At 42.7% G+C, this 19,021-nt stretch overlaps 1 long non-coding RNA gene across 1 annotated transcript; it reads right to left on the reverse strand.

Annotated features, from left to right (window-relative positions):
* Positions 1-5,683: 5,683 nt before the first annotated feature.
* On the reverse strand, positions 5,684-10,527 carry LOC112233450. Its single transcript, XR_002950764.2, has 3 exons — positions 9,193-10,527; positions 8,933-9,076; positions 5,684-8,210 (listed from the first exon to the last, which is right to left on the reverse strand). It is a non-coding gene; the product is annotated as an uncharacterized LOC112233450 (long non-coding RNA).
* Between the last annotated feature and the right edge of the window lie 8,494 nt (positions 10,528-19,021).

A 19,021-nucleotide genomic window follows, 5' to 3' on the forward strand; every position in this document is an offset into this window, starting at 1 on the left:
GTACGAAGGGCTATATAAATAAATTTGATTTGAATTTGATTTGAGATAGCAGATGTTTAAAGTAGGTGAGGAAGATAAAAGTCTCCAACTTCAATGATTTTTGCAATTTGTTCCAGTCACAGGCAGCAGAGAACTGGAAGGAAAGGTCGCCAAATGGGGTGTTGGCTTTAGGGAGGATCAGTGAGATACACCTGCTGGAGCGCTTGCTACGGTGGGTGTTGCCATCGTGACAAGTGAACTGAGATAAGGCGGAGCTTTACCTAGCATGGACTTGTAGATGACCTGGATGGCCAGTGGGTCTGGCGACGAATATGTAGCGAGGGCCAGCCGACTAGAACATACAGGTCGCAGTGGTGGGTGGTATAAGGTGCTTTAGTAACAAAGTGGATGGCACTGTGATAAACTGCATCCAGTTTGCTGAGTAGAGTATTGGAAGCCATTTTGTAGATGACATCGCCGAAGTCGAGGATCGGTAGGATAGTCAGTTTTACTAGGGTAAGTTTGGCGGCGTGAGTGAAGGAGGCTTTGTTGCGAAATAGAAAGCCGATTCTAGATTTGATTTTGGATTGGAGATGTTTGATATTAGTCTGGAAGGAGAGTTTACAGTCTAGCCAGACACCTAGGTACTTATAGATGTCCACATATTCTAGGTCGGAAACATCAGGGTGGTGATGCTAGTCGGGCGTGAGAGTGCAGGCAGCGAACGGTTGAAAAGCATGCATTTGGTTTTACTAGCGTTTAAGAGCAGTTGGAGGCCACGGAAAGAGTGTTGTATGGCGTTGAAGCTCGTTTGGAGGTTAGATAGCACAGTGTCCAAGGAGGGGCCAGAAGTATACAGAATGGTGTCGTCTGCGTAGAGCTGGATCAGGGAATCGCCCGCAGCAAGAGCAACATCATTGATATATACAGACAAAAGAGTCGGCCCGAGAATTGAACCCTGTGGCACCCCCATAGAGACTGCCAGAGGACCGGACAGCATGCCCTCCGATTTGACACAGTGAACTCTGTCTGCAAAGTAGTTGGTGAACCAGGCAAGGCAGTCATCAGAAAAACCGAGGCCACTGAGTCTGCCGATAAGAATATGGTGATTGACAGAGTCGAAAGCCTTGGCAAGGTCGATGAAGACGGCTGCACAGTACTGTCTTTTATCGATGGAGGTTATGATATCGTTTAGTACCTTGAGCGTGGCTGAGGTGCACCCGTGACCGGCTCGGAAACCAGATTGCACAGCGGAGAAGGTACGGTGGGATTCGAGATGGTCAGTGACCTGTTTGTTGACTGGCTTTCGAAGACCTTAGATAGGCAGGGCAGGATGGATATAGGTCTGTAACAGTTTGGGTCCAGCGTGTCTCCCCCTTTGAAGAGGGGGATGACTGCGGCAGCTTTCCAATCCTTGGGGATCTCAGACGATATGAAAGAAAGGTTGAACAGGCTGGTAATAGGGGTTGCGACAATGGTGGCGGATAGTTTCAGAAATAGAGGGTCCAGATTGTCAAGCCCAGCTGATTTTTACGGGGGGTGGAGCTGTTGGCCGAGGTTGGAGTAGCCAGGAGGAAGGCATGGCCAGCCATTGAGAAATGCTTGTTGAAGTTTTCGATTATCATGGATTTATCGGTGGTGACTGTGTTACCTAGCCTCAGTGCAGTGGGCAGCTGGGAGGAGGTGCTCTTGTTTTCCATGGACTTTACAGTGTCCTGACATTTAATCCAAGTAAAAATTCACTGTCTTAGGTCAGTTAGGATCACCACATAATTTTAAAAATGTGAAATGTCAGAATAATAGTAGAGAGAATGATTTATTTCAGCTTTTATTTCTTTCATCACATTCCCAGTGGGTCAGAAGTTTACATACACTCAATTAGTATTTTGTAGCATTGCCTTTAAATTGTTTATCTTGGGTCAAACGTTTCACGTAGCCTTCCACAAGCTTCCCACAATAAGTTTGGTGAATTTTGACCCATTCCTCCTGACAGAGCTGGTGTAACTGAGTCAGGTTTGTAGGCCTCCTTGTTCGGACACGCTTTTCAGTTCTGCCCACAAATTTTCTATAGGATTGAGGTCAGGGCTTTGTGATGGCCAATCCAATACTTTGACTTTGTTGTCCTTAAGACATTTTGCCTCAACTTTGGAAGTATGCCTGGGGTCATTGTTAATTTGGAAGATCCATTTGCGACCAAGCTTTAACTTCCTGACTGATGTCTTGAGATGTTGCTTCAATATATCCACATAATTTTCCGTCCTCATGATGCCATCTATTTTGTGGAGGGGACATTTGCAGGCACCAGTGACCACAACCACTCTCAGCGTGAAAGGTAATTTTGTGAATGCAGATATATGCAAGTAACTTTTTAAGAACTATATCATATGTGCTCTAGCTATCTCTACATGTGCAACTCAGGAGATCTAGCAGTTAGTTGTATGATATTTTTTATTTAACACAACGCAACAACAATACATACCACTTGTTACAAAATGAAGAGTTGGTGAAAATAGTTATGCAGTGTGATGATTTGCCTGTTAATAATTTGCGCTGTGTCCCAATTAATCAGTAAAGTTGACATGTATAACAAAATGTACACAAATTGTAAATGATACAGTATTTAATAAAAGCTTCATGTACAAGTAGTATAATATACCAACTCCAGGATTCTATAAAACGCTCACAACATTGTATTTACATTGACATGAGTTATGTCAAACAAATATTAGAAGTGATGTCAGATATACTGTACTGTTTGCTGTGACATTATAGGGGTCCACCTGTCTTTTCAACATGAGTACCCCATGAGGTACTTTCTTTCTGTCCTCCTACACAAAAACAATCAACAAGTGCTGCATCAGAGTAAAAATGACAAGATAAAGAACCCCTTAGAGAAGTGGAAGGTTATTCAGTGTACAAAACATTAAGAACACCTTCCTAATATTGAGTTGCACCTCTTTTTGCCCTCAGAACAGCATAAATTCTTCGGGGCATGGACCCTACATTGTGTTAAAATCGTTCCACAGGGATGCTGGCCCATGTTGACTCCAATACTTCCCACAGTTGTGTTTGGTGGCTGGATGTCCTTTGGGTGGTGGTCCATTCTTGATACACATGGGAAACTGTTGAGCGTGAAAAACCCAGCAGTTCTTGACTCACTCAAGCTGGTGCGCCTGGAACCTACGACCATACCCCTTTCAAAAGGCAGTTCAATCTTTTGACTTCCTCATTTACTCTCTGAATGGCACACATACACAATCCATGTGTCTCAACTGTCTCAAGACTACTCCCCTTCTTCTACAATGCCTTCTGCAAGTATTCACACTCCTCGACTTTTTCCACATTTTGTTGTGATACAGCCTGAATCTAAAATGGGTTCAATTGAAATTTCGTGTCACTGGCCTCCACACAATACCCTATAATGTCAAAGTGGAATTATGTTTTTATACATTTTTACAAATGTATTCAAAATTAAATTCTGAAATGTCTTGAGTCAATATGTGTTCAACCCCGTATGTTATGGCAAGCCTAAACAAGTTCAGTAGTATAAATGTGCTTAACGAGTCACATAATAAGTTGCTAATCTAATGCCTCGCAAAGAGCACCTGTAGATGGGTAAAAAAAAAGAAGCAGACATTGAATATCCCTTTAAACACGGTGAGGTTATTGATAACACTTTGGATATGGTGTATCAAGGATGGATCAACAACATTGTCGTTACTGCACAAAACTAACATAAATGAGAGTGAAAAGAAGGAAGCCTGTACATAATAAAAATATCAAAGTGCATCCTGTTTGGAAAGAGGCACTGAAGTAAAACTGGAAAAAAAATGTGTCAAAGAAATTAACTTTATGTACTGAACACATCACTGAGTACCACTCAATATTTTCAAGCATGAGGTGGCTGCATCATGTTACGGGTATGGGTGTTTTTTTTTAGAATACAAATAAACGGAATAGAGTGTAGGTGTGTAAAAATGTTGAATAATAAACTACATTTATCAATCTGTCTCCATTATTATGTGAATAAATGCAACATACCCCCTGTGCATCTCTGTAGGATCTAGCAAGATAGCGATTATTGTATCACCGATTTAGGACTACAATGAACATGTGTCTATCTTGCACTGTTAAGCAGCTAATCCTGGCGACCAATGTTCTAGCATTCATTTGAGGCAAACAGATCACAGATGTCAAGGTGGTACCCAAGCATGTGTTATTTGTAGTGTAATTAATAACTATCAATAGACCTACTAAATTATAAGCGTATAGTCAAAGAATTACTCTGTAAAATGAGGAATGCATTTACTCAATTCAACTAATAATTTATTAGTCAGGAAATAATTGACACAATTAGTGTACATGAAATACTTGATATTTTAAACTACTCAGAGTAAATTACTATTATCACCAATAGGCTAAGACGTAACGTGGTTACACATGTCTTCAGTTCAGAATAATCTCAAAGAGAAAAAACTGTGTGTCTGTTACACACAGGAGCTTGGTAGCAGCTTCTCAAAGTATGAGCGTATTCACTGGCCTTTGAACCAAATTAAAGTGGGAAAGCACCCCCAACCTAAATGAACATTTCTTAGCACTTTGTTAGTAAAGACAAAAATACAGGAACACACCCATATTCTAATCAACTCAATTTTAATGTTATGACCAGACAACAGGAATGGGCCTGATAACCAGTCAACTCAAAATACAATTTCAATCCAGTCACTTTAAAAATACACCATCCAGAAAAAATACAACGCAATAAGACATAGCAAAACGCATAGCTCTTTGTGAAATCTTGAAACAATCCAAACATCACAATTTAATTCACACACAGCAACATCAATTTCGTAATTCAAGTTTATCAGTCTGGGTTGGCGCCCCCCGTTGGGTTGTGCCGTGGAGGAGATCTTTATGGGCTTTACTCCGCCTTGTCTCAGGATGGTAAGTTGGTGGTTGAAGATATCCCTCTAGTGGTGTGGGGGCTGTGCTTTGGCAAAGTGGGTGGGGTTATATCCTGCCCGTTTGGCCCTGTCCGGGGGTATCATCGGATGAGGCCAGTGTCTCCTGACCCCTCCTGTCTCAGCCTCCAGTATTTATGCTGCAGTAGTTTATGTGTCGGGGGGCTAGGGTCAGTCTGTTTTATCTGGAGTATTTCTCCTGTCTTATCCGGTGTCCTGTGTGAATTTAAGTATGCTCTTTCTAATTCTCTCTTTCTTTCTCTCGGAGGACCTAAGCCCTAGGACCATGCCTAAGGACTACCTGGCATGATGACTCCTTGCAGTCCCCAGTCCACCTGGCCGTGCTGCTGCACTTCAACTGTTCTGCCTGCGGGTATGGAACCCTGACCTGTTCACCGGACGTGCTACCTGCCCCAGACCTGTTGTTTTCAACACTCTAGAGAGAGCAGAAGCGGTAGAGATACTCTCAATGATTGACTATGAAAAGCCAACTGACATTTACTCCTGAGGTGCTGACTTGTTGCACCCTTGACAACTACTGTGATTATTATTATTTGACCATGCTGGTCATTTATGAACATTTGAACATCTTGGCCATGCTCTGTTATAATCTCCACCCGGCACAGCCAGAAGAGGACTGGCCACCCCTCATGGCCTGGTTCCTCTCTAGGTTTCTTTCTAGGTTTTGGCCTCTCTAGGGAGTTTTTCCTAGCCACTGTGCTTCTACACCTAGATTGCTTGCTGTTTGGAGTTTTAGGCTGGGTTTCTGTACAGCACTTTGATATATCAGCTGATGTAAGAAGGGCTATATAAATAGAATTGATCAGTCGTCATACCTCTCCTGGCGTCAGACCTCAGGACTTCCTTGGGAACGTCTCTTCCCCGAGATTTCCACAGTGAAGGTGTGACTCACTCCTGTGAGATTCAAACATAAAGCCATCCATCCGGACAATGTCAAATTGAATCAACATGCCAGGCTGGCGTCAGCAAGTGTCATCTTCATCACATCATCGTTCACATTTGTTCACTCTCTATTTTTCATCTACAAGAGCTAAGCACAGGCAAAGTCCTAGAGGAAAACCTGGTTCAGTCTGCTTTCCAACAGACACTGGGATACAAATTCACTTTCAGCAGGACAATAACCTAAAACACAAGGCCAAATATACACGGGAGTTGCTTACAAAGACACTCTCTTTGGGAGTTATTTTATTTTGGAATTGAACAAGTCAGCAAAACAAACGCGGTGGCGATGTTGACAAACACTGAAGGTCCAGAGAGATGTCCTGGATCCATTCCTTAGATACTTTAGTCCCCTGAGGTCTTAACCTAGAGAAGGACCATAGCATGCTTTTGAGAAGGACCCCATCAGTTTGTTGGTCGAGTGACAACCCCCCCCATTTGTACTTCTTGTTTACACATGGAGGGAGCTTACTAGCTCACTAACTGTTGTCCAAACCACTTGTTAGATCTCTTTGCCTAAGCTTATGTTTTTTTTTGTTATCCCTAGTGTTGCTTAGCCCTGTTGTTAATTTTCCAATACTCAACATATTCAACATGCATTATATGGTAATATTTGTATGTCAATTACACCTACTGTAGTTGAAAAAATGCTTTCCCAGTTTTCCAATAGTTTTTTTTACTGGTTCCACTTCTGTATTTCATTACTAGGTGGAGACATTGACCATAGCACCCCACACCCTGCGTACCAGCCTGTAGGAAGACTGGGCTGTGAGCTGGACGTCCTTGGGCAGGCTGTGCTGACTTCAGACAATGGGCACGGCAGAATGGGCTCCAGCACATAATGGCACCAGCAGTCCAGTCTGAGGGGATTGTGTTGCTGGAGCCAAGAGATACACAATACCACGGGAACCCGAGGAGACTTAATCAGCATAAATTGGATTGCCTCGCTGTGGTTCCCTAACACTTGTAGGTTGATGGGAGTGGTATTGTGAGTGACCTGGCCTATAGAGCGCCCGACCACCGCTCTAACGTCCACGGGAATGGAGAGGGGCTGAGTGGGGTTGCCCAGCTCAAACACCAGGGTAGCATCCCCCCAAAAAACTCTCATTGGCCCCAGAGTCAATGAGTACCCAGAGGGATTTCGTCTGGTTCCCCCACAGCAGGATGGCATGGAAAGGGGTGCGAGTAAGGGAAGAGGAAAAGTTCACCGTATGGCCCACCAGGGTACTCGCCCCTTCTTGATTCTGGAACCTGACGGGCTTTTCTCTCCCAGTGCTCCCTCATTTTTGAGCTGCAGCCTTCTTCATTCCCCTCGGACCGCTCGAGGATGGCGTACATCATAACGAGGATGTCCGAGAGGGAGGGAGCCTGGGCTACGGCGGTGTGGGAGTAGTCTGCTGTCTGGCTCAGTCTAGAGAGGTTCGTGGCAGAAGTTCAGGAGGTGTTTGATTCTTTGTTGTCCAGGAGAGAGGCTGCTCCAGCTACGTCAAGACTCCCGTAGTGTGGCAGACTACGCGGTGGATTTTACCATGTTGGCGGCTGAGAGTGCCTGGAACGTGGAAGCATTGTTCAACATGTTCCTTCATGGATTATCAGAGGTGATCAAAGATGAGCCTGGGAGCTGCCCATGGACTTTGACTGTCTGGATCGATGGGTGGCTTCGAGAACGTAGGATGGAGAAGGAATCTGTGCCCTGTCATTTTCATTCACCCTCGATTCCCACCTCGCCTCTGAAGAATCCTGGAAACCCCCAAAGTCTACATGTCCGCATGAACCCGACGTCACCGAGTGCTGCCGACTTGCCTCCTTTCGGGTTCTCGGGACACTGGGGTAGGCTGGGAAATTACTGGTGTGACCCACTGCCCAGTAGAAAATCCGCAGAATTGTATCGAATGCCTGATCATGGCGTTCTGCCAGGGTATGGAGTCCTTCCATAAAGGCATTGCAGTAACTCCTCGTGTCTTCCAATGGTGGCTCCTTGAAGGGAGACAGCATTGTGGAGCTGGTCCAAGTCTGCCATTACCTCAGGATAAGACCCAGATGCAGACAGCTAGAGATGTTTATTGACCCAAACAGGGGGAATGCAAAAGACAGGTCAAAGGCAGGCAGAGGTCCGTAATCCAGGGCAGGGTGTATAAGGTACTGAACAGTAGGGAGGGTCAGGGTAGGCAGAGGTTCGTAAATGGGTCACAGTCAGGCAGGTACAGAACAGCAGGCAGGCTCGGGGTCAGGGCAGGCAGAACAGTCAGAACCAGAACTTGATAAAGCAGGGAGATGGGAAAACTCGCTGGTAAAACCTGACAAGATGAACTGGCAACAGACCAACAGAGAACACAGGGTGGAAACAAGCACAAAGACAGGTGAAACAGATCAGGGTGTGACAATATCTAGGAATTCCATAAGGTCACTTTCATCAGTGTGGGTGCTTTGAAATAAACAGGTAGTCCAAATCAGTGTTAAGAGTTGGATTATTTTCTGTAGGAAAAGGACCAACAAAAGTTTCCTGCAGGCAAATTACCAAATCGCCCTCTAGTGGCCTCATGGGTGGAATGTTATTAATATTTTTCACAATATCATAATGAATAAAATAAAAGGTAATGCCAAAAATCAGTTGTTTCTATGTCAAGCGATTGTTATATTTCAGTCTTCTCTGATGTATAAAGTGTAATATTGGGATGCACTCAAAATGTAATGCATTTCAACTCTATAACTGACACGTTAGAGGTGTCTTGTTTTAAGCCCATAACCATGTGTGTGAGGTGTGTACTTTTGTTTCAAAGTATATTTGTTTAAGACTATCAAGAAACACTGTGTGACCCTGACTTAGGCCACTGCAGTAAAATGTTTTGAAATAACTTTCAGAAAACAGTATGCAAGATTGATAGATAGCATTAACAATAGTTTCTCCTATACTTCCAAAGCCATATGGTTATGCCTCTAATCATGCCGCTTATAAAACATCTTAGATGCACACAAGCACCATTGTCAATTCAAATGTAAAGGAGTCTTTGTATTTAACCAAGACACTATACCATTGAGGATCTGCTGCATGGTTTGTCGTATTGGATCCTCTGCTCATCTGAAGTGTGGGAACGTCGCCTAGTGATGCAGCCTGCAGCTCCACTATAGTTAGGCAGGTAGCTCTCTGGTAGAGGCAAGGAATCAGCAGCGGCCAGCTTGGAACACAATTGAAATTGGATAAATAGCATGCGATCAACGTTAGCTGGAGGTGGAACACACAAGAGGACCTCGGGTATGTGCCATGTGAAAACAAACAGTAAATAACACTCACGCCAATGAAGACAAAAAAATGCAGGCAAACTGGGATAGAGCGTGGGTTTGTCGGTATTGGATTTTGATCCTCATTGCTCAGCTGAGGTGTGGGAACGTTGCCTGGTGACGTCAGTAGCCTACAGTAGTTGTTTTCAGGAACAAGGGGTGTCCAAGCATAAACATGATCACTAACCACAGTATCATGGACATCTGACGCCACACTTTCCTCACTTACATCGACTATCACAGTTATATCATTGTAACGTAGGCCTACATCTGACACACAACTTGTGTCATCATGCAGATCCAGCATCACAGTGATATTGCTCTGAGCAGCATCTGCATCCTCAACGACGTTACTTACACAGTACAGCAGATGCTTTCACATGATCAACGTTCACACTTACCTCTGTACCAACCATATTCCTTTGTCTTTCAATTGAGCATTGTGACCCCTTTTGAAGACGATCAGGGAAGGAGAAAATGGTTGGCACAGCAGTCGGGATGAGGCGGACCTTTCCATTGTCATCATGCTGAAAACACTTATGTTCAAAGTGATGGGCACAGAGACAAGAGTGTTGGCTTTGTTTGCAATTCATCCACCTGAAATCTGCTACCCACTGCTGCAGCCTGAGCATGTCATGAAATGGGAGCCTGTGGAAAAATAATGTATTTAATAGTAGGCTAGGTTTTAGCCAACTGTAAACAGCAAACGACAGTGTAAACAGTCCTTACTTGACACAAAAAGGTTTAATTCTACACCCATTTGAATAGAAGAAAATATAATAATTTGCTTGTATAGATCTTCTCAGGGGACCCTGACCCCAAGTTTGGGAAGCACGTACCGAGACCACCTTTTCATCCTAATCTTCTAAAAATAAGTTTGCTCAAGAAATGTAGACACAATGATTAATGTAAATTACACTCTGCCTTATTTTTTACCTGCTATCTTGCTCAATTGTGAGCTAGATTGCAGGATAGTAATGGTGTTTACCTAGCCATCTATAATTGTGTTTGAAAGCTATTTAATGTGAATTTGACACACTAGCTTGCTAGCCTCAATCAACAACATTCAATGTGGGTAGGCTAACCAAGATACTAGCTATAGAAAATCACTAGCTAGACAAACTGCACAGATCGTTTCTAAATCGTTTTATTTTTTTTAGGATAAAGTATCTCGCTAAAGTTAGTTATAGCCAGGCTGACTTGAGTCACATTAGATCTGTCACATTTAGCTTATTAGTGAGCTGGCGATCTCACGAATAGCAAGATATCTAGCTAAAATGGATCCATGGATTCTAGCTAGCTAGATAGCATATATATATACAGTGCCTTGCGAAAGTATTCGGCCCCCTTGAACTTTGCGACCTTTTGCCACATTTCAGGCTTCAAACATAAAGATATAAAACTGTATTTTTTGGTGAAGAATCAACAACAAGTGGGACACAATCATGAAGTGGAATGACATTTATTGGATATTTCAAACTTTTTTAACAAATCAAAAACTGAAAAATTGGGCGTGCAAAATTATTCAGCCCCCTTAAGTTAATACTTTGTAGCGCCACCTTTTGCTGCGATTACAGCTGTAAGTCACTTGGGGTATGTCTCTATCAGTTTTGCACATCGAGAGACTGAAATTTTTTCCCATTCCTCCTTGCAAAACAGCTCGAGCTCAGTGAGGTTGGATGGAGAGCATTTGTGAACAGCAGTTTTCAGTTCTTTCCACAGATTCTCGATTGGATTCAGGTCTGGACTTTGACTTGGCCATTCTAACACCTGGATATGTTTATTTTTGAACCATTCCATTGTAGATTTTGCTTTATGTTTTGGATCATTGTCTTGTTGGAAGACAAATCTCCGTCCCAGTCTCAGGTCTTTTGCAGACTCCATCAGGTTTTCTTCCAGAATGGTCCTGTATTTGGTTCCATCCATCTTCCCATCAATTTTAACCATCTTCCCTGTCCCTGCTGAAGAAAAGCAGGCCCAAACCATGATGCTGCCACCAACGTGTTTGACAGTGGGGATGGTGTATTCAGGGTGATGAGCTGTGTTGCTTTTACGCCAAACATAACGTTTTGCATTGTTGCCAAAAAGTTCAATTTTGGTTTCATCCGACCAGAGCACCTTCTTCCACATGTTTGGTGTGTCTCCCAGGTGGCTTGTGGCAAACTTTAAACAACACTTTTTATGGATATCTTTAAGAAATGGCTTTCTTCTTGCCACTCTTCCATAAAGGCCAGATTTGTGCAATTTACGACTGATTGTTGTCCTATGGACAGAGTCTCCCACCTCAGCTGTAGATCTCTGCAGTTCATCCAGAGTGATCATGGGCCTCTTGGCTGCATCTCTGATCAGTCTTCTCCTTGTATGAGCTGAAAGTTTAGAGGGACGGCCAGGTCTTGGTAGATTTGCAGTGGTCTGATACTCCTTCCATTTCAATATTATCGCTTGCACAGTGCTCCTTGGGATGTTTAAAGCTTGGGAAATCTTTTTGTATCCAAATCCGGCTTTAAACTTCTTCACAACAGTATCTCGGACCTGCCTGGTGTGTTCCTTGTTCTTCATGATGCTCTCTGCGCTTTTAACGGACCTCTGAGACTATCACAGTGCAGGTGCATTTATGCGGAGACTTGATTACACACAGGTGGATTGTATTTATCATCATTAGTCATTTAGGTCAACATTGGATCATTCAGAGATCCTCACTGAACTTCTGGAGAGAGTTTGCTGCACTGAAAGTAAAGGGGCTGAATAATTTTGCATGCCCAATTTTTCAGTTTTTGATTTGTTAAAAAAGTTTGAAATATCCAATAAATGTCGTTCCACTTCATGATTGTGTCCCACTTGTTGTTGATTCTTCACAAAAAAATACAGTTTTATATCTTTATGTTTGAAGCCTGAAATGTGGCAAAAGGTCGCAAAGTTCAAGGGGGCCGAATACTTTCGCAAGGCACTGTACACAGTACTATTCAAAAGTTTGGACACACCTACTCATTGAAGGGTTTTTCTTTATTTTTACTAATTTTCTACATTTTAGAATAATAGTGAAGACATCAAAACTAACCTAAACAAGTGTTAAAATATAAATATATTTTATATTCTTCAAAGTAGCCACACTTTGTCTTGATGACTACTTTGCACACTCTTGGCATTATCGCAACCAGTTTCATGATGAATGCTTTAAAAATAGTCTTGGAGGAGTTCCCACATATGCTGAGCACCCGTTGGCTGCTTTTCCGTCACTCTCCAGTCCAAACCAAACCACCGCACTTGGGTTGAGGTCGGGTGACTGAGGAGGCCAAATCATCTGATGCACTACCATCACTCTCCTTCTTTATGAAATAGCCTGGAGGTGTGTGTTGGGTCATCATCCTGTTGAAAAACAAATGATAGTCCCACTAAGCCCAAATGAGATGGGATGGCATATCGCTGCAGAATGCTGTTGTAGCCATGCTGGTTAAGTGTATCCTGAATTCAAAATAAATCACAGACAGTGTCACATGCAAAGCACCACCACACCACCTCCTCCATGCTTCACGGTGGGAACCACACATGCAGAGATCATCTGGTTAGAAGAGGATAGCATACAGACAAACAAAGAACATGAGGGAAAAAAGGGAGAAAGGAATGTAATCTACAAAGTCAGATTTTCTGTGTCTCACAAAGAGAGTTGGAACCAAAAATCTCACATTTAGACTCATCAGACCAAAGGAAATATTTACACTGCTTGTGTTTCTTGGCCCAAGCAAGTTTCTTATTCTTATTGGTGTCCTTTAGTAGTGGTTTCTATGCAGTAATTCAACCATGAAGGCCTGATTCACACAGTCTCCTCTGAACAGTTGATGTTGAGATGTGTCTATTACTTGAACTAAAGCATTTATTTGGTCTGCAATCTGACATGCAGTTAACTCTAAGGAACTTATCCTCTGCAGCAATGACCGGCCACTGGCATTAAACAAAGCATGTGTCCATGTATGCTGATGATTCAAGCATAAATGCATCAGCAACCGCAGCTAATGAAGTCACTGAAACCCTTAAAGAGTTGCAGTCTGTTTTGGATTAGGTTTCCAGTAATAAACTGGTCATGAACATCTCTACAACTAAAAGCATTTTATTTGGTACCAAATTATTCCTTAAGTTCTAGACCTCAGCTGAATCTGACAATGAATGGTGTGGCTGTTAAAAAAGTTGAGGAGACTAAATTACTTGGTGTTACCTTAGATTTTTAAACTGTCATGGTCAAAACATATAGATTCAATGGTTGTAAAGATGGGGAGAGGTCTTGTCGTAATAAAGAGATGCTCTGCTTTTTTGACACCACACTCCAAAAAGCAAGTCCCGCAGGCTCTAGTTTTGTATTATCTTAATTATTGTCCAGTCCTGTGGTCGAGTGCTGCAAGGAAAGACCTAGTTAAGCTGCAGCTGGCCCAGAACAGAGTGGCACGTCATTGTAATCAGAGGGCTAATATAAATACTATGCATGCCAGTCTCTCTTGGCTAAGAGTTAAGGAAAGACTGTCTGCATCACTTCTTTTTTATAAGAAACATTGTTTTTTTCCGACCATTTCAACAGAACTTCAACAATCAATTGGCAAAACTGAATATATACAGTACTTTCAGAAAGTATTCAGACCATGACTTAATATTTTGTTACGTTACAGCCTTACTCTAAAATGGATGGGGGGAAAAAGTGTATATATGTATATATGAGCAAAAACGGTGAGCAAAAATATATATATACACACATACATACACAAGAACAAGAATTGTGCAAGTTCTCCCACTTAAAAATATGAAAGAGGCCTGTAATTTTCATCATAGGTACACTTCAACTATGACAGACAAAATGAGAAGGAAAAAAATCCAGAAAATCACATTGTATGATTTTTAATGAATTTATTTGCAAATTATGGTGGAAAATAAGTATTTGGTCAATAACAAAAGTTTATCTCAATACTTTGTTAGATACCCTTTGTTGGCAATGACAGAGGTCAAACGTTTTCTGTGCCTCTCTCATCTTTTTAAGTGGTAGAACTTGCAGAATTGGTGGCTGACTAAATACTTTTTTGCCCCACTGTACCTACATAAGTATTAAGACCCTTTGCTATGAGACTTGAAATTGAGCTCAGGTGCATCCTGTTTCCATTGATCATCCATTGATCATCCATGAGATGTTTCTTCAACTTGATTGGAGTCCAACTGTGGTAAATTCAGTTCATTGGACATGATTTGGAAAGGCACACACGTCTCTATAAAGGTCCCACAGTTGACAGTGCATGTCAGAGCAAAAAGCAGGCCATGAGGTAGAAGGAATTGTCCGTAGAGCTACGAGACAGGATTGTGTCGAGGCACAGATATGGGTACCAAAACATTTCTGTAGTATTGAAGGTCCCCAAGAACACAGTGGCCTCCATTCTTAAATGGAAGAAGTTTGGAACCACCAAGACTCTTCCTAGAGCTTGCTGCCCGGTCAAACTGAGCAATCGGGGAAGAAGGGCCTTGGTTAGGGAGGTAAACAAGAACCAGATGGTCACTCTGACAGAGCTCCAGAGCTCCTCTGTAGAGATGGTTGTCCTTCTGGAAGATTCTCCCATCTCTGCAGCACTCCACCAATCAGGCCTTCATGGTAGAGTGGCCAGACTGAAAGCCACGCCTCAGTAAAAGGCACATAACCGCTCGCTTAGAGTTTTTCCAAAAGTGTCACGTCTGGAGGAATCCTAGCACCATCCCTACGGTGAAGCATGGGTGTGTCAACATTATGCTGTGGGAATGGGACAGGGACTGGGAGACTAGTCAGGATCGAGGGAAATATGAATGGAGCAAAGTACAGAGATATCCTTAATGAAAACCTGCTCCAGAGCGCTCAGGACCTCAGACTGGGGCAAAGGTTCACCTTCTAACAGGAAAATTACCCTAAGCACATAGCCAAGACAATACAGGAGTGGCTTCGGGACAAATCTCTGATTGTCCTTGAGTGGCCCAGCCAGAGCCCGAACTTGAACCCGATCCAACATCTCTGGAGAGACCTGAAAATAGCTGTGCAGCGAAGCTCCCCATCCAACCTGACAGAGCCTGAGAGGATCTGCAGAGAAGAATGGGAGAAACTCCCTAAATACAGGTGTGCCAAGCTTGTAGCATCATACCCAAGAAGACGCAAGGCTGTAATCGCTGCCAAAGGTGCTTTAACAAAAGTACTGTGTAAAGGGTCTGAATACTTATGTAAATGTCACATTTCCATAACAAAAAGTGTACATACATACACACATACATTTCTAAAAAAACATGTTTTTGGTTTGTCATTATGGGGTATTGTGTGTAGATTGAAAAATTGTTCATCCATTTTAGAATAAGGCTAATGTACCAAATGTGGAAAAGGTCAAGGGGTCTGAATACTTTTCAAATGCACTGTATATAGTGTGGGTATTTGTATTAGGGTGGTCATAGTTGGTCAGCTAACTTATTGTAATATTAGTAAACAATTGTTTTAGTATTACATTGTCTAAAGCTGTTCATACTGAACACATCCCAAATATCATCTATACAGCTAATGACAAAAATGGCATGTCAACAAAAGTTGCCATTAAAAGTGCGCTTTTGCTAAGTTACTTTGGACAAAATCAAGATGCAATGTATCTTTTTTAAATTAATCTTACTACAGCTCAATTTGAGCTCATTCTGAATGTGATTTATTTATAGAAAATTCTGTTATAACTTAAACCTCTACAATAGTTTGATGGCCCTAGGCTATTGCACTTAAAGTGCCACACTTTATGGTACTGGATGTCCATGACCCACACATGATAAGATTACCTTATCTGACTGATAGCTAATCTTTGCACTTTAGTTCAATGGTTATTTGTAACCAATAGCATAACCCCTGTACCCAGAAATACTGCGAGGTCAGTTGGGTTTCTCATCTTGACTATGGTGCTCCTCAGTTACGATTATTCTTAAATCTAAAGATGTTGTCTTGACTACAAATTCTCAAATTGAAAAGCATGGATGTGTAATCCAAAGGGAACCTGCACACCATTGCGAAAGGCTATAGGCTGAAAAGTAAAATGTACTAAGTTTTAAATAAGTAGTCAGTTTGTATACGTAGTTCAATGTGTACTGCCAACCCCTTTTAACATGTTCCTCCTCAACACTTAGGTTTGCCAGATGATCTCATCCAGAAGGGCAAGGACATCAAGAGCGTGTCGGAGATTGAGCAGAATGGAGACCACTTCAAAGTGACCGTGACCACAGGCACCAAGGTCATGGTCAACTCGTTCACGGTCGGCCAGGAGGCTGAGCTGGAGACGTTGACTGGAGAGAAGATAAAGGTGAGTTTGTCAACCAGACAAGCCCTGTAATTACTTGGCCTCCTGGGTACACCTAAACATTGGTTAACTTGTACTTGAGTTGTAAATACACTACATGACCAGAGGTCAAACATCACATTCCAAAATCATGGGCATTAATATGGAATTGGTCCCCCCCTTTGCTGTAATAACAGCCTCCACTCTTCTGGGAAGGCTTTCTACTAGATGTTGGAACATTGCTAATGGGACTTGCTTCCATTCAGCCACAAGCATTAAGTGAGGTCAGGCAATTAGCCCTGGCTCGCAGTCGGTGTTCCAATTCACCCCAAAAGGTGTTCGATTTGGTTGAGGTCAGGGCTCTGTGCAGGTCAGTCAAGTTCTTCCACACCGATCGACAAACTATTTCTGTATAGACCACGCTTTGTGCACATGGGAATTGTCATGCTGAAACAGGAAAGGGCCTTCCCCAAACTGTTGCAACAAAGTTGGGAGCACAGAATTGTCTAGAATGTCAATGTATGCTGTAGCATTACAATTTCCCTACATTGGAATTAAGAGGCCTAGCCCAAACCAGGAAAAACAGCCCCAGACCATTATTCCTCCACCAAACCTTACAGTTGGTACTATGCATTGGGGCAGGTAGCGTTCTCTTTGCATCCGCCAAACCCAGATTTGTACACTGGACTGCCAGATGGTGAAGAGTGAGTCATCACTCCAGAGAACGCATTTCCACTGCTCCAGAGTCCAATGGTGTAAAACTTTACACCACTCCAGCCGACGCTTGGCATTGGGCATGGTGATCTTAAGCTTGTGTGCAGCTCCTCGGCCATGGAAACCCATTTCATGACGCTCCAGATGAACAGTTCTTGTGCTGACGTTGCTTCCAGAGGCAGTTTGGAACTCGGTAGTGAGTGTTACTGAGAACAGATGATTTTTCAGCACTCTGTGGTCCCGTTTTCTGAGCTTGTGGCCCAAAACTTTGAGGCTGAGCTGTTGTTGCTCCTAGTCATTTCCACTTGACAATAACATCCCGTAGCTGATCGGGGCAGCTCTAGCAAGGAAGAAATTTGACAAACCGACTTGTTGGAAATGTGGCACCCTATGACTGTGCCACTTTGAAAGCCACTTATCTCTTCCGTAAAGTCTTTCTACTGTCAATGTTAGTAAATGGAGATTTCATGGCTGTGTGCTCGATGTTATACACCTGTACAAACAATAGTACGCAAGTATAAACACCATGGGACCATGCAGCCGTCATACCGCTCAGGAAGGAGACACGTTCTGTCTCCTAGAGTTGAACATACTTTGGTACGAAAAGTACAAATCAAGCCCAGAACAACAGAAAAGGACCTTGTGAAGATGCTGGAGGAAACAGGTACAAAAGTATCTATATCCACAGTAAAACAAGTCCTATATCGACACAACCTGAAAGGCCGCTCAGAAAGAAAGAAACCACTGCTCCAAAACCGCCATAGAAAATCCAGACTACAGTTTGCAACTGCACATGGGGACAAAGATCGTACTTTTTGGAGAAATGTCCTCTGGTCTGATAAAACAAAAATAGAACTGTTTGGCCATAATGACCATTTGTTATGTTTGGAGGAAAAAGGGGGAGGCTTGCAAGCCGAAGAACACCGTCCCAACTGTGAAGCACGGGGGTGGCAGCATCATGTTGTGGGGGTGCTTTGCTGCAGGAGGTACTGGTGCACCCATGTCGTAACACAACTGATTGGCTCAAAGGCATTAAGAAAGAAAACATTTCCACATATTAACTTTTAAGAAGGCATACCTGTTAATTGAAACACATTCCAGGTGGCAACCTCATGAAGCTGGTTGAGAGAATGCCAAGAGTGTGCAAAGCTGTCATCAAGAGAAAGGGTGGCTACTTTGAAGATTTGTTTAACAAGCAAGCCAAAAAGCAAAGGCAAAATCAGTGGGTGCAGTTCCCTTTTAAAGTAAACCAAAGTTTTAAAAAATACGTAAAACGCCATCTAAGCAGTTATCAAAAAATGTTACTGGTATATGCAGTTAACTTAACCAGCAGAGTCTGCTAATCCAATAGTGATATAGTGAGGTAAAGGTGGCATTGGGCAGAGGAGAAGAGTGAACAATAAGACGGCAATCAGAGGACAGCTCCAGGCAGATGGAAATGATCACAACAGCACAGTCAGTCAGCTACTGTAGCTCGCTAGTACTAAGCAAAGGTTGAAAAACTATGGAAGCCTACTTCACAGAGAACAGAGTAAGTACTGGGTTTGAGGAGCTAGAGAAGTAACTTTGTTCAACTCTGAGTAACCGGTCATATGCAAATTAAGAAGGTACATTTCTATGGCAAACTAACCTGCTCCGGGGCAGGCTAACTCCATTTATCCTAAATAAAGTGTCTGAGCCACAAGTTGAGGACCAATGAAATCAGATACCCCCCATCTTGCAAAGATTGTTACCATCCCCTTCATTTGAGGAAGACAGTTGAATAAATACTGTATTAAAATGTTTGTGTGTAAAAAAAAAAAAAAAGTACTGTTAAATAGCTATGACAGCATT

This window comes from Oncorhynchus tshawytscha, linkage group LG33 (assembly GCF_018296145.1).
Source record: "Oncorhynchus tshawytscha isolate Ot180627B linkage group LG33, Otsh_v2.0, whole genome shotgun sequence".
Classification (NCBI taxonomy): domain Eukaryota; kingdom Metazoa; phylum Chordata; class Actinopteri; order Salmoniformes; family Salmonidae; genus Oncorhynchus; species Oncorhynchus tshawytscha.